Source organism: Temnothorax americanus, unplaced genomic scaffold (assembly GCF_048541705.1).
Source record: "Temnothorax americanus isolate GAGA-0224 unplaced genomic scaffold, ASM4854170v1 Scaffold19, whole genome shotgun sequence".
Taxonomy (NCBI): Eukaryota; Metazoa; Arthropoda; class Insecta; order Hymenoptera; family Formicidae; genus Temnothorax; species Temnothorax americanus.
The window spans coordinates 207,363-231,098 of NW_027509329.1; the positions used below are offsets into that span (position 1 = coordinate 207,363).

At 43.3% G+C, this 23,736-nt stretch overlaps 2 protein-coding genes across 2 annotated transcripts in view; one reads left to right on the plus strand and one right to left on the minus strand.

Moving 5' to 3' along the window:
- Positions 1 to 23,736, minus strand: part of LOC143896603 (uncharacterized) — an 80,701-nt gene that overhangs the window by 50,348 nt on the left and 6,617 nt on the right. The gene's annotated exons all lie outside the window — the stretch shown is intronic.
- LOC143896604 (L-lactate dehydrogenase) overlaps positions 1 to 23,736 on the plus strand; it is a 141,986-nt gene that overhangs the window by 35,632 nt on the left and 82,618 nt on the right. The gene's annotated exons all lie outside the window — the stretch shown is intronic.

The window sequence follows — 23,736 nt, forward strand, 5'->3', positions numbered from 1 at the left end:
AAATACGCACCACGGTCGGGAAACCCATTGACGGAGGATTATGCGTCAGGCATGGATAAATGTATTCTGAGGTATTCTACGATTTCGCTGAAAACGATAGAATTCCGCGGTTCCTCGTGACAAATTGATTTACGTACAGGCGCTTTTACCGGAATGTAAGGATGTATCGTATTCGCCGGAGCCGCGTAATTTTAATTTCCTTTACGGTATCTACCCGATTGGGAGATAGGGTACAATATACACGTGCATGCGTATACTGAGAGACGCGGTGTATATCATGCGGAGGTTAAGGTCGGCAGTATATCCCCTAGCTAGGAGCGGCGATCCAGCGATCTGCGTCGAGGTATCCGAGTAACGATTACCATACGGAGTCGCAATCGTACCCGAGATGCGCGCGAGATTGCTACCGAATTGCGAATAATTGCAGCTCAGAATAGAAATCGTAGTTCAGATATTCACATCTAGTAGAGATACTTTGGTAATATTCAGACATAGTCTGTATTATCGCCAAGAAGAAAGTACTTACGATATCCGTCGTATCGGATTCTATTCGGCGAGTATACGGTGAGAAGCAATTTACCTCGAGCGAAAAGCTCAGACGCATTGATACATCACATTATCTTCATGCCTCGTAATAACTGCCAACGTACAAGGCCACTTAGAATTTCTATTCGTATAATACTTGATCGACGAGATTGTAATTTTTCAAAAATGGTATGTGTATGTAAGAGGGCGTGTCCAATCTTTTAGAAGCCTCCTACTCTTCAGATAATTTAATATTTGTCGCTCACATAAGAATGCATTCAGCATGGCACAATGGCCGCTTAATTGACTGAGGATATTGAAGCCGCGGACAAACACCATCTCGTGCAGGTGGTTGGTTCTCTATCATCGTCGGAAATTGTGGTGTTTCGACGTTGACAGTGAACCGTTCCGGATGACTCTGCACTCTTGCGTCAAAGAATGCGGTCCAGAACCGAGCCAAGCGCCAGCTTTTAGGGTTGCGGGAACGGCGATGTTCCGCACCAGGTGTTCTATTGGGATTCAATAATAGAATTATCCTTCGTTTCGTTTTCGAATTTATCACGTAATTTCGTTTATTATTATTTTTCTATTCCCATAATTGGTCTGTTATATATACGCAAAAAAATTTGAAATATTGATTCACTAAATATTTATGATTAATATTTTGATTACTATCTAAAGTTATGAGAACTTTAGTTTTATATGATTTATTTTAATACTGCAATCCGCGACATGTACTTTAATATTTTAAAATATTTGTATTCTCGTCCGTTTGTGGGTTCGGTATCATTTCGCAGCCACGTGCACGCATGTGGAACGACGCAACAATTCGCGTTTCCGAAGTGTAGTGCCGGCTGGAGAGCGAGAGCCAGCGCAAGAAGAATGCTTAAAGACATCTTTATCCCATACGGTGCGCGATAAGAATGGTCCAGCCTATTATTATGATTTCAATGCCGCGGACCGCCGATGCAAATCGAGATCGTGCAACGCTCTCCAGCCTATCGGCACCACCGATCGGCACGGTGATTGATTCTTCGGTATTCATGCGGATCGACGTGGCGCGCGATATCATCGTCGTCATGGTGAAACCGCTGTCGTTCTGGCAAGAGAAACACAGTGAAAGAGAAAGAGCAATGACACACGCACATACACATTCAAGATATATGTATTTTATATCCATACGTACGCGGCGTCGCGGCGTTCGGTCATTTCAGTTTCCGGCGAGTCGCAATCGGCGGCCACAACCGGTTCAAAGCTACCGATGTACTACCGGCCGCAGTTGGCCGGATAGTTTTGAGCTTACCCCTCGACGGCGAAGTTAGCCGAGCGAAACGTCATTTTTCAAGCGGCCGGGTTTCTCTTGAGAATCGCCGGCATGGTAGCGGCCAGTCGGTTCTGTTCGCATCGCGCCGGTTAAATGGAGAAATTGATTCATGAAATATGGGATCAATGCGCGTGGAACATTTAGCACCGCGTTCACGGTCTTAATCAAATGTTGCGCAACTCTTGTCCGCACAGGTTCGCGAACGATAAATAATTACGTCGGTCGTGACTGCTATTACTTTTGCTATCTCCAATTGATTCTTAACGCATATTCTTTTAAACTCGCCAGGAAACATTGCATATATCCTTAATTTTTTAATAATTCCATTTACTAATGCAATACAATTTTTTAGATTCTCATAGGTACTTTGCACATGTACGGAAAAATCGTTTTATCAAAAACAACATTTACTTCATGCTAATAGCTTAGAGAGATTACAAAGAAGGTATTTAATAATAGGATAATTTCCGTTTCACGAATAAAGCTCGTTATAGAATGGAGCAGGAAAGTTGGATAGCAATTTCTAAAAGCGCTGGTATAAGCGTTAAGGATTGTCAGTTAGTATATCGGACCGGACCTCAGCGCGTAAACCATTTACAAGCCGTTCATTTCGCCATGAGGGCTGACCAGCGCACACGAGCATTATGAACTTCCAGGCGAACTTTTATAAACTCACTCGCACTGGTCGTATCTCCACGCGATCGTCGTTAGAGTCCCCTCGAGCGCCGCGCGCGTTTACATGTGCATGCGAGAACTTTCAAGATCCGGTTCCCCGGCGCTCGATCCGGTGTACCACCATCTCCGCCGCAGCCTGTTTCGTACGACGACGTCGGTGCCGGCTTAATAATGTCTCCGACGCGAAACCGTAACTTTGTGCGACGGGTACCGGATAAGAACGAGGCACCGCGCTGCACCGGGCACCGAGGCCTACGGTGTATGCGGCCGCGTCGGGAAGCGAGGAAAGAGCATGCAGGGAAGATCTCGAGCCGCGAACGAGGGAAAGAGGAACCTGTTATTTCGGCGGGCACGAAGCCGAGGCGAGATTACACGCTGTCACACACCGTTCGTCGCGCGTCTCTTTTCGGGCCCGCGGATCCACTCCGACCGCGGTCGGCATGGGCTTTCTCCTTTGGCCTCGGGCCCCCGTTCGTTTGAGGAACGCGCGTGAGCTCCGCTCGCGTAGCCGAACACCCGACATCCAAACGTCTTATTCGCGCGATTATCATTGTCTGTTGATTTGCGTTTCCGCGCTCATCGCTTGGCTCGTTGCTGATGGCTCGTCGTCTGAACTTCTGTGCCGGGAATAACAACCGTCATAAGTTGCCAAGTATGTGCGTTAACTTAAGTGTCCGCTATAATACTATGGATTTTTCAACAAATTATAGGGTAGCGTCTCGAATTTTTTACAAACTTTAAACTGTAGATTATTTAATCTTGCGGGGATCAGAAATTATGTGATCAGGATGCTCGTGTTTTGTGATCTCAAAATTATACAGAATGTGTCTATTTTTCCTGCATCTATCTTAACCCTTAAACTACACACTACCTGGTTTGAGACATAAAGTAAACCCTGGGTCATTTTGACCCAGCGCTACTTTGCGTAATTACCACGGGGGATCGATTCTTTTTGGCTGAAATTAAAAGGGTGCATTTTTGCAACACTCAAAATGAATGTGAGATTGTTTGTGAAGAGTTATTAATAAAGCTTTAGGTTCAAAAATTCAAAATATGGTTTATAAACCAAAAAATTGCTTTTTACGAAATATTCAATAAATTTCTAAATTTTCAATATTTTTACGATGAAAATTTAACTAACTGCATACTCTCTGGATTATATACTTTAAGGTAAAAATACGCGCGAAAGTTAACATTTCAAAAAATGACCCGTGATTTTCGGAACGTTTGACGCGGACGGCAGCCAGACACAGCCGGACGCCTGCTGACTTACAGCGACTGTACCGCTATCTAGAGAGAGGTTAAAACTACCAAGATATGGCGCGACAGATCCCGATTTCAGCGTTTCAATGGTAGATAATGCGACACAATTTTTTTACTGGGTCATTTTGACCCAGGATACAGTTTAAGGGTTACGAACTTACATTGTAAAAGATATACTATTTATATAGTATGTATTTTAGAAAAACAATCTTCCCTCAAATAATTGCTACCTAATTGATATATGGAATGTTTAAGCAAACATTATTTCTCTGATCTTAATATAAGAAATACAACTAATCACATATAACTGACAGTTTTGAAAAAGATCATCGTCTTATTAATTTAATTACATAAATATTAATCATGTCAGATGAATAATAATTGTTTCGCATTATTATCTTCGATGCGTCTTGAGAAAGATTCAAACACGAACACCTGGCGCCTTATCCGCTACGTTTAATCCGCGTGATTATCATCGTCGGCCGGTTGGCATCCGATGATCGCGCATCATGTGAGAGCGTATCTCTGCCGGCTGGCACTTCACATCCTGAAACCTGATAGACAGGCAGTATCCAAAGAATCGAATGCGGAAGACAGCAAGGAAAGTTCGCGACTTAGATGACCATCGACAGATCCGTTGATCGATTAACACGAAGTGAAAATCATGTGAAGTAGAAATAGCTCTTATGATTAATTGGGAAACTATATAAAAATTACTAAGTGTCTTCCTAGTCGTTTATAAATAGAAATACTTTTTATACATATACATGCTGCTTTTATAGTGGTTTTCAAAACATTATACTCGTAAATGAACGATTAAAATCGGTTTACTCATTTATACGAGAGTCATATTTGTCTAGTGTTCCATCAAAGAGAGATCATCATCATCAAATCATGAGAAATTATCACGTTTAAATGACGAAGGGACAAGAATGAATGGGAATTGATAAACTTGCGAGAAAAGTATTACATTGCAACATGTGCGCGAATACACCGGATGAAACGCATATTTTTCGCGCTTCGTTTCTTTCGGTGAACGTTGCGGCAAATCATGCCTTTCTCGCTTCTTGTCTCGCTTCGATATAGCTGTAGCACTCTGCGTACTTCAAACCTTACGATCAGTAATCACAACTTGTTATTCATGATCGGTGTATGTTGGAAAATCCAATGGAAGGAAGGAAAGAAGTGTCAATTTGCATATGCTACTTGTTATTATGGAAACTGTACATATTCACCGCGTTCTACAAGAATCTCTATTTTATTTGAAAACCATTCTTTAATTATATAATAATTTCACAATAAAATTTAATATTCTTCTGTCATATTTTTTTAAATAAATGATGGAATATTATTTTACATATTACGAGAGCGTTAATATTGTATCATGGTCGCCCATTTTCGGAATTATACAATGGCCATTATTTTCGTCAACGTATACGTGGCTACCGCGGTATTTTATATCCGAATAGATGAATAGATATGGCTGAATAGACAAGCCAAACTTATCCGGTTTTGAATGTCTCATGTGTATTATTTTCTTTTCCGTATAGGCACTTTCGTGTTTGATCAAGATTAGAACGGTCATCAAGCCCCCACACTCCGTGGAACATTTTTTCTTCCGCTTAATAAGGCCGTCTCTCCATAAACCTGCCTGAAAAATGATCACATTAACAGGGACACGGTTCGTTTTCCGTAGACCCAAATTTCACTCCCTGAGTACACTGTTGTCAAATCTGGTTTTATAATATAAACAGTTACTTGTGATAAATATTAAAGTATCCCTGCATTCCGTGTATTTATGAGTATTTATGAGTCATTTAGGTAATATTATATAGATTTCAAGAATATATAAAATTCTCGGGTTTTAGTCACAATAATTAGGAGAAATGCACAATTTCTTATGGACATTATTTAATTAGGAACCATTTTACGTTACAAGCTTGATCTTATGCCGACGTTATAGGGTTTAAGTACATAAAGTAAACGTATAATCGTCCTGTGTGCATGTTCGCATCAGCACAATTTTTTCTAAGCGTCTGCGAGGAAAAAATTTGGACGGCTGCGCCCTGTGTCTCTCGTATGTAAAAATCTGGTTGTTCCTGGCGGGGGGGCGTCGAGTTCGAGCGAAGTGTGGGCGAGCGAGGGTAAGGGAACGAGCGAGACCGGAGGGAAGAAATGCCAGCTCATAAATAGATGAGCTGTCGGAGCGCCGGGATTACGTATGACGGGACATGAGATCGGCGGCGGTGAGATGATATCTGGTGCGGGTAGAGGTCCACGGTGATAAATCTGTGGGCCCTCTGTCAGGTGGAGGTGCGGGAGTTCGACTATGCCCGAACTCGGGGCCGCCTCGGAGCTTCCAGCCGTGCGCGACTCCTTTTGTCTCGTCGCTGCCGGAGATAAAGGGAATCGATCAAGTCGTTACGAATTTCGCCACCGTGGAACGCGCCGCGGACGTGCGTCTTCGCGCGAGACAGTCGTCCCGGAACGTTCCTCGATGGTGATCGACGGATTGATCGATCGATAACCCATCAATGGCATGCTGATCAGTCCATAGATACGCACTATATGCAAGCGTTATAGTAGTATAATTTTTAGATTTTTAGATAAAGATTTTATATTGATTAAGATGCTATTTGTTTTCACGAAAGACAGTAACGATCAGATTTATTTACATATAGTTTGCGTGTAGAATATTATTAGGTAGCTAAGAATGAACGAATATGTGTGTTTTATCGTTTCTTATTACATTCATATTATTCCCGTTTAACGCAGACTTCCTCTTTTTGTGTCGGTACTTTTTTTCCTTTCCGACTATTTGTCACTTTGTGTTTTGGAAACGTTCCGCGATCATTTGCTCTCGAGTTCGCTTTTTCGTTGACAAGCTTAGGGGATGCTCTCTTTTCGTTTCTTTTTTTTTGTGGCGGTGCCTTATACGGCGAAAGCCGGGAGGTGTCTTCGATGGCTGATCCAAAGGGATTGGACGTTTGTCAGGGAGGGAACGGACAATATAAGAAGCCCCGGCTATAACATCAGAATTCTCATAATCCCCCAAAGAGAAGGCCGGCGCTGCGCGAAGAGACACGATGTTTTAATCCGTAAACACGTCGTTCGGTCGACGACAACGAGAACGACAATGGCGACAGTCGAGCCTTGTCGGTATTTTAACCAACGGTAATCTCTCGCCATCGGCCTCACGCACACGCGTTGGTTAGGCCGGTAGCAACCCCATAAACGCTATAGATATTCCGTAACGCGTATACGGCAGGGTGATCTCATTCGTTGCGGCCGCCATTGAAATTTCGGAACGGAGATTTAACCCGGATTCACCAAACCCGAAAGAGAGAGAGAGAGAATGTGTGTGTGTATGCTTCTGTATGTGTGAGAGCCATGTTGAACGGGCTCCCGAAATTAATGGAAGGATTAAGAAGCGTTCTTCGTGGTAATATTTGAGCTCAGCAAAAAAAGCGATTCTCGTGCGTTTATCGCTATAAATCCGTTTTATAATTAATCGCAAATTGAATGCAGCAATAATTACTGTCGCGCGAATAGTTATTCGAATGCGTCCTCGCGCGAACGCAGCAACAGCTGCAGTAGCGCGAATGCAATCGACCGGTTGTTTCATAGCACACGTTTCTCCGTCTGTATCGTGCGATCGTATCGCGCCCGCGTCGAGATCCAGTAACACTTGATTTGGCAAGATCGAAGTGGATTAAGAAAATCTAGACGGTCGACAGGTGTCCGAGCGGCAATTACCAGACGATATATATATATATATATATATATATCTCTCTCTGGAAAAAAAAAACAGTCGCACAAGAGTGTTGAGAAAAACGTTACGTAATTGTGTAACGGCATTTAGATATTTAATTGGTGCTCATGTAGCATGTAGTTGACTGCACTGACATCCGTCTACCTTTCTTTTTGCCTGATCTCATAGCGAGATAACGCGACTAGTTTATGAGAATTAAAATAGTCGCGCGATAATGAGAGGATCTGCGCGATTCTTTTAAAGCAGCGCTGTACAATGTACGTAATTTACGTGTACCGCGGGAGATCGTGCGGGAATAATTATCCGAAATTATCCACATGGAAACGTTCACCGCGCTCTAGTTGCCTTTACGCAGAACAAATAAAAGCGCGCACCCTCTTCCGTTCTGTTTAAGTCTGATTTCAGATAAAATCCGCATAAAAGAAAACGACTCGCGCACACCCACCGTCGCGATTCTATCAGCCGGTCGGCTCGTGTGTGCCCGATCATGGTAAAGCAAACACACGTATCGTCTACTAGGGTGTACCGATGCATCGCAGGAAGAAAGGAAGAAGATTGGTGGTACTCGCAGCCTGGCAGGGTATAAAGGTTAATGAGCGCGCAGGCGCAACCTATTATTTCAGCCCGTTGGGTTTGTACGTCCCTCTCGCTTGCGCGCTGGCGGGATCCTCCGCCTGTTACCCCTCCCGATTCGCTTGGTCCTTGTCCGTCTTCCCGACTGAGCACTTTGCCGATCTCTTTCTCGCCAAAATCGGACCGCCAGCGGCACGAGGGGGGGGGGAAACGAAGAAAGCAGAGGAGGTCGCGTGAAGAGGACGGAGGAAGAACGAGAGGTGCAGGGAGAGTGCGAGGAAGACACCGCGCCGAGGGAGGCAAGAGGGAGCGTAAAGATTCTCAAGAGAAGGGAGAAGTGGCAGACCTTGAGCTGCCACGAAGCTCTGGACGTCTTCATCCTGCCTCAAGCTGTGCTCGAAGAGAGAAGTCTGCCGGTACGCTGTTCACCTCGACCGCGTGCACGCGCGCGCGCGCGCGCGCCCGCCGCGGTGGCGGACGGGGAGATTTCGCGAAATCCTTTAAATTCGTACGTAACGCGGGCCCGTCGTGGCTCGAAGGACGCCGGCTTCGATCAGCACCAGGCTCGCCGGCTGCCGGCGGCATCGCCAAGAAATTCGAGAAATCGAACTCTCTCCGCTATGCTCGCACGATCTCGAGGTTCTCACGTAAATCCCAACCGCGAACATTCGCTTCCGAGAAATATTTTCAACGAGTGTAATTCTCTCTTCAGCGTTTACACGCATTAGTAAATTACTATTGCTCACTACCGCTTTCACCAACGTATTAGTAGATACTATTTTTTATTAACAATTCTGGAATGCATATTTTTAACATATAATTAATAGTACACAAAAATATGAATTTAAATTTACGAGTAAATAATCTGAAGCAAAAATAGGAGTCAGGGATAATATTCTCTTGAATATATAGAAAAGTATATTTAATAATATTTTTTAACTGGTCATTCAGCGCCATGTTCTACGTTTTGCATAAATTTTCATCAGTCATTGGCCGAAGATCGGCACTATTGCACTCTCGGCGACGTAGTTTTTCATGATACCGATTACTTGCATATAATTTTCTAATATTCCGTGACACGCACAGTTTATTAACAAGAAACTAGCATTAGATATGATAAGTCTCTTTCGTGCTAGATTTTTAAAAAATGTAAATTTGCGGTAGTTACTGCCATTTGTTGAGAATTTATAAAATTGTCAGGAAACCTTAAGTACGAACTTTTCACGTAATTTGAACATCTTCAACCTTGTCGATCTTCGGCCTTGTTTAAAAGCTTGTTTTAATCTTTTTTATATTTAGGAAAAATTTTGTCATAATAGTTATCTCTCTCTAATATTGGTTATGAAGTGTTAAAGTTTGTGTTTTTCGAAAAAAATTTGTATAATCGTTCTGGCGTGGAAGCACATATTTCACATTCGACACGGGGGTATATGCACCCAAAATTAAGCGACGACGATCGCTATTATGCGTCGTCACGATTTCGTCGCATTCTCGGTGTAGTTTTTCGTTTCTTTGCCGCGTTTGTTGGCTTTTCCTGATACCTCTGCGTTCGTCACACTAGCGACCCTTTGCCTTCTGTTTGTCATCGCTATAATAGCGGATCCTTTTCTTTCTGTTTGTCACCGAGTACGTGTGCGACGTCCGATCGTCGCCAATCCCAGGAGAGGCGTGCACCGTCTCCAGCGAGCGAATGTATCGTGGTGCATGTTGAAACCGCGTCCCTTAAAAACGACCGATTCCAGTAGTCGTTTTCGCAAAACAATCTCGATACTAGTAATTACTAACCGTGCGCGACTTATTACAATAATAAAAAAGTAATTTGCTTCGTAAGCATGAATGTCGTCGGGAGAGAATGCACTTGCATTTCTGGGTTTTCGAGATAGAAGAAGAAATTTCGATTAAGAAGCATCGTTTTATGAAACTAGTCATAATTCAATGGCATCTCTCGTAATATTGTAAAATGAACATTATATAAAATATTAAGAGGTAAATATCTTGTTTTGCGCGAAGGATCAGGCAAACAGGAAACAGACACATGTTTAACATCTCTGAAATTATTGTCGTTCCGCGTGTACTATTATGTTACTCACGAACCAAGACATCGGCGACAAGCGTGGATCGCGACGGCTCGTCGACGTTACAAAAGATCGAGCCATGGTGGGTCAACTGCGAGAGCGGATTCTCGTCTTTCACCCTGCGTGTGCGCACACGCACATAGCGCAAGCCGCGTGCAGACGTCTCTTTTTTTTCCTCCTCTCTCCGTTCCGTAGGTCGCAGATCAGGTCGGGGCCCTTTGTGAGCCCGATATACGTCACACGACGTGGTCCGTCGGGTGGGACGGCGGTGTCGGAAGAGGGTGAGATTTAATGCCGTTCTCCTTCCCCCTGCCCATAACACGCGTTCTCCCCCTATCGCTCTTCTCTCCTTTTGCTCGCTTCGCGCATCTCTCCGCGCTCGCTACACGTATCGTGCCGCACTCTCGCTCCGATCCGCTTTTGTGGCAACCGTTAAATTGGCTCTTCGGGGTATGCATCTGTCGCTAATACCCGAGGCGAACCCACCGACCATGGACCACGAGAGTGCTCCGTGATTTCACGTCGGGGACGATTTTCGATGATGTCAAAGGTCAGCGATATACTAACCCACTCTGCCTTAAAGTCCCACAATCGAAGTATATAATTTATGCATAATGTTATCATGTCGCGTTATTTTTTACATATATTAATATATATTGAATAATTTATTATTTAATATATAAATAGTATTAATTAATATAATTTTTTGGGGTTAAATTTTCTCATTATTTGTTTAATAACAATAAATATCAATTTGTTGAGTTTTATGATTGATTTATGAGTTTTATGATTACACAGTGATGCAAATCTTTAGATCAGTATAATATAATTTTCATGCAATACATATGATATCTCATAGTTTATATCGGCATGCAAAACTTCATGTCTCATGTAATCACCGTTAATTAACATTTTCCGCTTTGCTTGTCAACGACTCGTATATCAGTTGCGTGCGAGGTATTACACTTCGCGCCACTCGAAAACGTCGGTACGCCGAGCGAAAGAAGGGAAGGACTAATTAGTCGTTCGGAGTACGGCAGCCGAGATTTAATTACAGACGAGCAGACCGAAAGCAGCCGAAGCCAGTGGTCCGTGGCGACGCATCCGGTGCTCCCTCGCACACGAGCGATTCGAGTATATGTAAATCATTGCCCGAGCGCGCGCGCGTAATCTCGCGGACGGTTCTTCTTCTTATCGCGGCGCGCGTTCGTGGAGTTCCACATTGTGTATTCAACGGGGCGGAACTGACGGCGGCGGCATTGGGACTCGGGACGCGCTCCTCCGCGAGTAACCGTCGCGATTTTGCTATTTAATTAACCGGCCGAGTATCAATGGGAGGCATCTTAATTCCTCGGTACGTACGAGTCACGCGGGCCGAAACACGGAACTGAAAGTCAGTAGCTTGTATCGCCAACCGCAGGTGCTATCACGATCGGAGTGTCTCTTCTCTTTTTTCTAAAGTCCATCTCCCGACTCACCGCGGTGATTCCCCTCACGATCGTATAGCAATCATCGTTATCTCAATCTCGTTTCCACGCATGGAAACGCTTCTCTATTAAGTCCGCATTGCGGCTGAGAGGGCAGCGGCGACCACGGCAGGCAAAATCATCGTATAAATTACTCTCATCGCTATCCGCGATGCGCGAACACCGGTACCTCTCGTGCAACACGAGCGTTTTCATTTTTCCCGATTTCACTGAGATTACAATCTTTCGTGTCGCATCTACCACGATCCAGGTGAAACTTTGACGTCGATTCATAGTGGATCATCATACGAGCTTCAGTCTCATTAGATTTTAGTAATTATAGTCTCGTCGAGAGCGTTCGGTTCTTACATAAGATGCCGTACATATAATGGCGATATATCACCGTTTTAATCGTTCTCCCTTGTCTCGATATCATCGAGAGATAAGCGAATGTAGGAATCATCCAGCTATCCTGAACGATTCGGAGTTGCCTCGGAATTACTTCTTTACTTTTCTTACCGCGGCTCCGGTATTTATATTTCTGTGTAGGTCAGATATTTGTCGGATAATTTACTATACGTTTCTCGTTACTATGTAAAACGAACTAACCGTTGGACATTTTTATTTGAATTTCGAGAATAATTCTATTAAATTTAGATCCGACGTCAATACTTATATTTATATTTTTTTTCGAAGTAATCTGGAATTAATTAAAATAATTCAATTTCCAAAGAATGTTGCTTTCGTCTGCAGGCGCGTGTAGTTTATTTTATCTTTACGTAAATTAACTGTTCTTTATAGTTTATTTTGTCTTTATAGATTAACTGCTAGATTCAAGATTGAAAACATACTTTTATGGGCAAAATTATTATCGAGGTAAATTATTATTGAAGTAAACCACACTTGCATCAACTCCTAAATTTAATTTAGAACACACTTTTATTTGACTACAATAGATCTTAGGGGGTCTTTGTTTCTAGAATTTCCCTTACAAAGACTTCAGATTCTTTCCACGTAACCGGTGACGAGAGGAGTCTCAAGTCTTTCGCAGAGCTTCGCGATCCAAGATCGAATGTGTGATCGAGTGTGTAAGTGCGAGAGCAGGCCACCAGCAGAGCTTGGACCACCTCGACCGCCGGTGTAGTCGGGGTATAACCAACCGTTTTCTCTCTTTCTCTCTTTCTCTGCTTCTTCCTCTCGCTGACCGTTCTCCCTTCTTCTCACGGGATCTCCCGCCTCAGACCGACACCACGATCAAAAAGAGAAGCTGAGACGGGGCCAGGACCGCCGCGGAAAGAATGCGTGGGCTGGACATAATGATTTGGACTTTGTCGGCCGGTGGCACGGACGACGAGCGTTCGTGAAACTAGATTAGAACGCGATTATAAATATTCAACGCCTCGAGATTACAAGAACGTCTACATATCTGTCGTACGGGATAAATAATAACAATAAGTTCTTTTACTGAATAAAATAACAAGTTAATTAAACGAGAGGTTTCTCGTTTTTATATATTTAAATTAATAAGAGATATATTTTTAAATCGGATGATTAAGAACGCAAATGTAGAGTTACGAATGTGACAGTGTTTTCCGTGCATATAACTCAAAGAATCTCAAAAATAACAAGTTCATTGAACGAGGTTTCTCATTTTTATATATCTAGATTAATGAGTGATAAATTTTTAAATCGGATGATTAAGAACGCAAATGCAGAGTTACGAATATATGACAGTGTTCTCCGTGCATGTAACTTAAAGAATCTCTGGAATAATTTAATTACTTAATTAAATATAACTTGGCGTAATTTCAAGTCTGTGCGATTGGCATCGATAATTTATGTTCGCCAAATGACTTCATATGAGCTTGCCAGTCCATGAGACGCGAGAAAATCGAGTCCTTAAGATCGCTCTTTGCTGCTTGAGTAATTGCACGGCGATTTCCCGGAGGCGAAAAACATTTGCGGCCTGTGATCAGGCGGCGATCGTGAAGATTTCCTGCGATTTACGGTCGAAACGACTGTTAATCAGAATGAGACCACCAGCGCCTGGCTCGGTGTCGGAAGGGAAGTCGCGAATTAAAGTCGCAGTCGGGGACACGACTTTACGAGCATCGAACGTTCTCCAGAATGCGAGTCCGCTGATGCGGGACGAAGCGATATTAGCCTAATCGTTCGAAGTTGGCTCACCAAAATAAATTGGCTTATTTGCATGGGAATTAGGAATCCCCTGTGGACCTCGGCGGGGTCCCATGTATGTTGCTCCGGCCATCCTCGAATGTCGCCGATAACGGGATTCTCCGTAAACCTGCTGTCTCCTTCTCTTCCCATCCACGATCTTCTTCCTCTCTTTCTCGGGCACTCTCTCGCGCCGCCAGGACGCTCTGAGAAGACGCGATCGAGATCTTATGTACTTTATGAAACTTTAAGACCACTGTTCAAATTAGAGTCTTCTTATTCATGAAATCTCCGTTTCGTTACACGGGGGTTCCAGATGAATATAAGGATATCTTTATTATTCCATGGCGTCGACAAGTCGCCGAGTGTCGACTACATCAATTTTTGCGAGAAATTTGTTACGGGATGATCCGGTGAAATATGAAGTAGGTGCATTAAATATCGGGTCAACGTACGCTAGTACGTAGCAGTCTCTGAAGAGCACTTAAAGATTGCAGCAACATCAATTAACTGGCATTATATAACACCATATATAATATCATAGTGTTATTAATAATATTGGGTTTAAAAAGAAGCCCATATAATTTATGTTGTAAAGGTTTGATCTATATGTATAAACTAATGAAAGGTTCTTCCATCAATACGCGGATTACATAGAAATTGGGCGAATATGAAAATTATCTGCAGATTTCTATCGTTGTATCGGTGCCACAATTATTCGCAATCAAAGATATTCAAAAATAATGACGAGGTTACTGGACGGTAATTAAGCTCTCGATATCGCTAAAGTTTCCAGTGCTGCCGACGGGATATTGCTGGTATAGCACACATACACATACATACGCTTAATCAACAGTGGTTGGGACCGTATACAGCAGCAATTAACATAATATTACCTATAACGTAGCGTTCCTAATGGGATATTTATTGCGGTCTGGCTGCCGCGCGAGGCTTCGCACATATCGTGCGAACAGATTTCCCTCTTCTCCCGAACTCTCTTCTCACCGTCGATTTTTATTTTCTATCCCCATATGCTATATACGTATGTATACGCATCTTATGGCGAGGCCGGGGAAAAGGGAGGAGGATGCATCTGCGTTGCGTTGCGGAGCATGTCGGCGCGCCCGCTATTGCATTCTGGCACGAGCTCACCGTTATCCGCGCAACTAAACGACCGCGTAGTCCCGCAACTGGTCGCTTCCGGCTGATGCCGCGAGGGAAGTTTGTGCGCGCTGGCGCGCGCTTCTTCGGTAACATTCTACGGGAATAACGATAATTTCTCCGCGTTTATGGTCCCGCGGTGTTTATAAGAAGGCGGTGGTGGTCGATTGACGTTTTACGGCCGTTTTATGGCGGCCGTTATCGTGCGCGGTGGATTCCCGAAATTAGAAACGAAAACGAGCGCGCTGCGCCTCTCAGCGAGAGGATGGCGAGAAGAGGACTCTCGTTAGAATCAAGGCTCGCGAAGAGAGAAAGGAGCGGCGCAGAAAGGAAGAATTGGGTGCATGTTCCGTGCTCCACTTGGAGGAACGGAACATGAGACACTTGAGAATGCCACGTTGCCATCGATATCTCTGTTTTTTACAAGTGGAATGGAAACTTTTTTCATCATTGATAACGCTAACTAGACTCGGAGATATGCTACGATGCCTTTCGGCCCGATTAACTTTACGAGCGCATTTCCGGGTTAAAAAGTGCTTTTATGGCGCCACGAACGCGCATTACTTCAAAGAAATGATATCGTCTCTCTATTATGCGCGTGTCTTGATGCCTGAAAATTTTTTTATATTATTTGAAAGATTCAGTCAAAACATCTATGGAAAATAAAATCGACACGATGCGATGATCAGTTAGGCCTTTTTATGAGCGGTCGGCGCGCATGATGGACATTGCTTATATTACGGCAGCTGTCTTCGATATCTTAACTGGCTTTCTTCGCACATGTTTTTCGGGTGACGTGCACTGTCCAAAAAAGGATTCGTGCTGGTGTAAATGTAAACATCGAAACGACGATGTTCACCAGATAAAAATTCGAAGGCATCGCCTACATATATTATATATATTGTCATGGATGTTATAATATCCTAAATATCTTCATGTTATTCCAATAATTTATTTCATCGTGGTAGAGTATCTTTAAATATATAAAAGTATTTAAATCCAAGTTTGATTTTATAAAGACATTTTAAATAAAAAAATAAATAATTTAATGTTAATATCTTCTATTAAATCAAAATATGCTAAGTTTTGACGTAATGTTTAACAGTCAATAAATTTATATACATATATATGATTAATCTCATATATAGAATTAAAAAATTGAACTTATAATATTAAATTGAGATTACAAATTATACATACCGGTATAATAATTTTGCGATCTCGATTATGAGTTTAATTTTTTTAACTTTATAAGATATGAGATCAACCAAGCATGAGATTTGATCGGTTCAACGATCGTAATTGGCGAGTTGTCGATCACTGAGATAGTACATGAGAAAATTGAGCTTTCTTTACGAACGATTTTCACATCCTATATTGAATTGGATTGAGAATTTTTCGATATTTTTCTAGCAACAGGTCCCGACCGCATTCATAACCACGAACACATTACCTACCTATACCTAAGAGAACGTCTACATTGTTTCTCAGAGAGAAAGGCGGAAGTAGCATCTTTGTTTGTAAGATTTTAAAGATAGAAGCAAGTACATTGCGTATGGGAACACAAATAGAAAGCAACAACTGCGAAAGTGCGTATCGATCGAACGAAAGAATCCGCGAAGCGTGAATGTACTCGTAGAACGCGAAGAAGCTTCAAGATTCGCATAAAATATTTCGTCTGACATATCGTTAGGGAACTTAGAAACGCTAATATATAAAGGTATGTTATTTTATTAATGAGATAGAACGCGCTTCAGGGAATATATTTTCAGCGATATTTTTCGCATTCGTTTATTCCGATTCCTTTACCGCGCAGAATAAGCTGTTAGTCTGTCGGAACCTTAACGACGTTCGATAAATCGTAAAAAGGTCCCTCTACACCTTTTTCTGGATCGATTATCGAGCCAGACTCAAGAAGAGTAGCCTTCACCCGAGAGAGGAGAAATAAAGAGAGAGAAAGAGCGTTTGCTCACGCGCGCACGCACATACACGCGAGCAGATACTCGCGGGAGAGCGAGAGGGACATCGTCGGAGAGCCTAAATACAGGTTCGAAAAGGAGAAACGAATTACCTACGAATCAGTCCCCACCAGCCCTCTCCGTATCGGTCTTCTGCGAGCGGTCCCTTTTATCCTCTTCTTCCACTTCGCTTGGGAAAACGACCGCGGTCTTCTCACCCGGAGGGACTACCTTGTATTCCCTCTTCTTTTCCCTCCCCCTTCTCGTGTCCTCTCTTCCCCCTGTCCACCTGCTCCCCCCCTCTCTCTCTCTCTCTCTCTCTCTCTCTCTCTCTCAGCGTCTCTTCACAGTTCCCCTCGCCTCTGGAACGTCTCCATTAGAAGCCGTCGCGCCTTCGGGGTCCGCGCGGTCTCCTAATTTGCCTACCGATCCGCACGATTTCGCTCCAGGTATCATGATTCCTGCCCCGAAGATCGAGCATGCGAGACACGAAGCACCAAGCAATTTATTTTGAGCCTTTGGTACTTGTGGATTGCAGGCGCTTTGTTGGCCGTCTCTCCCTCTGCTTTCGTGGTCCTGCTGGTCCCTTCCCCTCCTCCTCCCCGTCCGTCTTCCCCCTCGCACACCTTCCACCATCTTCACCGACCGCAATCTTCTCGCCCGAGGTGAACCTGGTATTCATCGTTCTCGTTAGTCGTCGAACATCTTCATCGGGAGCCAATGGATACCGCGACGTCTTAATAACGCGCCTGCCGATCGCCGGGCTTTCCTTCCCCTTAATCATTCCGATTCTCACGACTCGCACGTCGCGGACCGGTATTTTGTTTTGCTTGCCTCCCCCGGTTGCAAATCTTAACTCTTGGTTGGTACACGATAAGCCGTTACGAAACCCTATCCATAGTAGTGTAGTGAATTCCTCGTAACACATTGTTGACAACTAATATTTTCTTGCTTTATTTAGTATTTTTAGCTTTCGTGTGTCATAAAATGTAGAGAAAAACATTAAATGCATATGGTTTGTATTTTTTTATTCTGTAGTTCTTGAATTTTTAATGAATTTATGTATTATGCATTAACAGTTTATGGTAACTATTTGGACAGAGTTAGTTTCTACATCACGCTTTTGTTATAATTATTCGAGGCGACATAATATAAATTGCAAAGTGCGAGTTATTTATATGTCTTTCTACGGTTTCTAAAGGTTAACAAGTAACCCGTCAATAATATATGAAGTGAATTAATGGTAATTTCTAGAAATTCTCTCTTTCTCTCTCGGTGATGCTCATTGAGTATTGAACCCAGCTTAAACCGATCAGGCGAAACGCTGTTTATCTTTATTACCAACAATTTCCACGCTTAATATGATACGCGCTTTTTCTGCAAGCAGAGCTTCTCGTTTTCAAGCAAATGCGAAAGGACATGCTTTTATCAAACATTTCGTCGAGTTTTGCAATGTATTCGCAAGTACGATATTTGTTTCGAACTACAGACCGCGTATTGCCAGTCGGTATATGATTTCACCTTTCCTCAGGGATATTCGCAGATAAACGCGCATGAAAATCGGTAATCACAGTTCGCATATCGCGGCGCACGCTCTCTCGCTTTTGTCCTGCTTTTCGCTGTTTCTCTTCCGCACAATTTGATAAATATTCCGCGCCCGCCAATTCCGTAGAAATCGTTCGGCCGATCCCCGGAATAACGTGCTCTCGCAATTTGCAACAAATAATGATATTAACGTCGTCCATCACCTGCGTACGAGAATGCTTGTGCGGCTGCGCGTTACCAGGCTTAAAAATCAGATTACATCTAACTTATCTTCCGGCGTAGAGGAAGAGAGAGAGAGAGAGAGAGAGAGAGAGAGAGTCCCTACGGCATAAATCACACTCGGACGTGCGCGTTATGCGCGCGCAACGTGTGCAATAGAGAATGGATGTAATTAGAGCGCGCGTGTCATCTACGCTAAAATGCAGTCCGAGGCTCATTACCGAGGTGCGCGGTAAAAAATGCAGCCGATCATCAATCTTTGTGAGTCTTCCACACGAAGGTAATGCCCTACTTATCAAGCTGCCAAGTCGACGATAAACTCATCCCTCGCGACTTACGTTGCCGCCGCCGAAAACTCTGTAATCATCCGCCGTAATTACTAAATAAGTTAGCAAGGCTTGATAATACATTGCAAGAGTTGATTCACGACGCTCGTATCAGCGAGTCGTGCCTCAGTATAATATTCCTATCATGATGCTTGAATTATCATTTTGATGAACAGAATATTTGTTGACGATACCTGTCTGAATAACTTTAATGATTATACCTTTTAATTAGTGGATCCGTACCGCATACTGCGTAGGTTCGACCTAATTCACAAGATATAAATTGAATTACAATTTATTTTATGCGTATACGTGTTGTAAATTGAAATAATTTCTGTGAATCGGGTCTTGCTTCGAATTCATCAAAAGTCTTCGTAATCATTCGCCCGCCGTAACCTAAACGACGCCATAAAGTCGCGTCAGTGGATTGGCGCCTCGCGTCCATGCCGATCTCCGTTCATATATCTGATGTATATTGATCCTCGACAATGAGTCCGAGTCTCGCCGATACAGAGTCCGGTCTCTCCTTTTCAAAGCCGCACTTGACACAGCCTTGACTCCGCGCCAGCCATTACGCACGTGGGCGTCCCGCCCGGAGCGTTCGCGAGCCGCGATTCTCCCGGCTCGCAATTGCACTAACGAGTTTCGCAACGCGCGGCGCGGCGGCGAGCGGCCCCGTAGAACGCATCGAACTGTAATGAGGGGAAAATTAGCGGCAGCGCCCCGGCACCGAGGATGGCGGCGGCGGCGCGGTTGCACCGTTTGATTTCTTCGTGTAAAGCGATTAGCAACGCGCCACACCGGCTCGCGCACCGTCGAGAGACTTCCTTATGTCAGGGGCGAGGCACAACCAAACGCCCGCCTGCACTTATGCGAGCCGGCTCGTACTTAAGTCGAGTTAGGCGTTAGTTAAGCCGGGCCAAGGGCTACCTCGAGCGAGAGGAGCACCGGCCACCCTGCGGCCGCCGCGCCGTGCCGGCCTCGCGATACGACCGTGGAATGCCGCGCCGTTTTCCTCTTTCTCTCCCTGATTGATGCCGCGAGCCACGTAACTCTCTCGTATACGACGTACTTACTTACGACGGTCGGAGGAAAATCCGGCCTCCTCGAGCAACAGCTTTGCGAGAGCGCTCTGGATGTACCGGTCGAGATATTCTTGTATCAACGCGATCGTAAAGCGCGCGGGGCACGGGTGTGTCGACGATTTCAGACAAAATTTCCATTTCTGCTTCTTATGAATAACTTTCTGGAACATATCTGTTATTGCCTGTTCGGAATCTTTCAGTAATAATCTCGTGTACGATTAACTAATTTTTTGCCACAATATAATCGAAGCATACTAAAATTTTTGTGCATTTATAACGCGTTTATCATCAGTTCGTAACTTCGCAAGCGTAGAAACATTGAAATGTTATTTTTCATCAACGATATAGTTATCGTCTCTGTTCCACGTTGCATCTTACTTACTCGCCTCGGCCAATACTTGTGCCAGAGGTTAACGAAGTAAAGGGCAGGGTCTTTGCCAGGGCATTTATCGTCACGATAGTGAGCCAAGGGTTGAATCACGACGTTCGCGTATCTACGAGCGTATGTACGTGTGCGAGAGGAAGGTGCGGTAAGCAAATCGAGGCGGGGGGGACGAGAAGGCGAAGTTACTTCTTATTTATGCCGCGTGCTTACCGTGACTTCAGGGTCTGCCGACTTCGGTGAGTCGTATATCGATTGTGAGAGGGAGAGAGAAAGAGAATTTATGCACATAACGGCCCTAATACAGGGTTACGCATGTACCAAGAGTTACGGCAAAGAGAGAGGGAAAGAGAGAGAAAGGGGGCGGAGAAAGGGAGAGAAAATAAAGAGAGTGAGCTCTCAGTCTACGTCTTAATTTCATACTCGATATAGCTAATAATTCCACGTCGTTTTGATGCCGATCGCATATCGTGCTCGCGACGGTCAATTAACGTTTAACCTTGACGAGTATCGCCTTGCACATGTGCACTCAATCTAGTGCATGCACGTCCGGAACATGCTATAGACTTGATTGAGCGATGCGGAATTGTTGATGGAAAATTGGATACGCGATAACGCTATGGTATGATTCGCGACAGATTGCTAATCGTCACCTCAATCTTAACTTTATCAACACTATCGGAAATGGGAATATCATGTTACGTAAAGTAAAACATAAAAAGGTAAAATGTAAAATTTATCAAGTTAAGAGAGTACGAGTATAATATAGATTTTTAACTCTGTAAAAGTTTTATAGACCGACATCAAATTTTTGTAATCACAATAGAAATTTTTGTAGCACGAGATAATGAAAAATATTACTTAAAATGTTTTTAGCGCCTTTTATTTACTTAGCAAATTTGTAAAATAATATTATTAATCACGTGATTATAAATGATGTTGCTATTATATAATTAGATAGCAAAATCTCCGTCTCGTATACTTTCGCATTTCATGCCATCGCACTATCTATGATACATTCAAATGCGTTTATACATGTGCGTTTCCGTATGTGTACTCTTGCCGGAGATACAATGAAACATCGCCATGTGAGAAACACTCAGGTGCGCGGTGAATATTCACGGATGTTACTCAATGCGTGAGAAATTATGATCTGTAAGCTGAATAGGTTGAAGTAGGTTTTCGCCCGGAGTGAAACAATAACAATGGAGTCTTATTTCGCAATTTTTCCTAAATCTTCCGTGAATTTATCGCCGTTTGTGTTCACGATAATAATTCGCGCTTACCATAAGCAGTTAACTATCAATGGTACATCAAAGCTATTTCGTGGGATGACAATATGCGCCATAACAGAATTCGATACATCCATTTATACAAAGAATTTATGCTGTAAGAAGAGTCGCGTGTCGGAAAACACGAACATTTAAACGACGAAATTGCGTACCAGATAGAATGTCATGTCCATGCACAAAAGTTTTCTTTACGTTTATTACATACATAGCCGCCGAATGAGAAAATTTCCATAATTCCATAAATGGATCGTTACCGAAGGCTGAAGTATGACGTGTTGATTACGAGAACTTTTCGTGCAGGTATCGGATGGCTATATTTTTCTGGCGGAAGAAACGAGCAACGTGAACATTCTTCCTTTTTTCTTTTCGGACTACACTGCTGCATTGTAACACGCGATACATTCAACCTGGCGAAATTATTTAACCTTGTTTTATTCGCCCAATTTGAAATCCAGTTAATACTTCTTTGGCGCCACGGCATATTATATGGCTTTACCTCGCGTGACGCTACGTACGAATTAATGTAAACACTAGTTTTTAAAACACACGCAACACATGATGCATATATCTTGCATACTATATACTATACATGTGATAATTAATATAATAGCTCACATCCATTTCGGCAAGAATTTCGATTAGCTGATATCAACTCCATATATATCGGAATAATTACAACATCGATGTGTATTCGGAATTGCTGACTTAAATTAAACATATTAACATGAACAATTTTATTAGTTATTGATCACGTAGGAAATATTCGACTCTTATTATTCAATAATTGTTAAATATTTCGTTAAAAGTATTATATATGTTGCCCTCTTGTATTATTAATTTTGTCTAAAAATTATAGAGAAGTGAAGTGTTTGTAAACTTTACTTATTAATCTCAACTCTTCTTGATATATTATTATTAAACAAAAGTGCCAATTATTTCTGAAATTGTGTACGATATCGTTGATTCATCCACTTCTAGAAAACGGAGAAGTTTTCTGAGAGAAACCATCATCTCATGGGAAATAAAATAACGATGTTAATACAAAATTATTCTAATTCTAAGAAAGCTCGTAATACCGAATGCGAAACTTCCTAATGATTGATAATTGCACGATATCGCAGCGAGGGAGATCATAAATGTATAACGTCGAGATTAGCGCTTCTGTGATTTCCTTGTTCACGCACTCTCAACGATTAGCGATTAACAATTATAATTATTCGGCCGAGACGCGGCGGGAGACGCGACGAGCGCAGCAAGCCGCTCGACGATTTCATGACGACGGCTTGCATATTCCGCGCCGACGAGGCATTCGCGTTGCTGCTTCGACGCGGCGGTTGCAGCCAATTTGCGTACCTCTATAAATACAGGTACTGACGCTGCGCGGCGCGTTACTTGCGTCGGGGAAATATACCTAGGCGTTCGGTACCCGGTGTATGTCCGTATTATACATAATGCATGATTCGCTGCGCATCTCGCCTCCTGCGAGGAGAGAGAGAGAGAAAGGGAGAAAAAAAGAAAGAGAGAGAAGGGAGGGAAGTCCTGCTAAATCGCATCCTTCCGCTGATTCTTCCTTCCCTTGTGTCGCTCGAATCCGCGGCGGATCCCGCTCGCTAATTAAGGGACGAGAGATACTCAACGTCGAAGTCTTGAGAGGGCTGCGATAAACGGCGTGTTTCCATTTCCAGGCGGCGAAATACAGTAAAGTCACCCGCGATTACCGTCGTCGAGGTGCTGGGTAGAAGGCGCGGCGTGGTCAGCCGTTTTTCCGCCGATGATTAAGCACCGATAACGACGCGAATAAGTATTCGCGTAATACGCCGGACGATCCGATCCGGTGGCATCGACCGCGCTGTCTCGTACGAGGAAGATAAATTTCGAGAAGAAGGTAATGAGACTTCTTGCCTCCGGATTCCGTCTTAT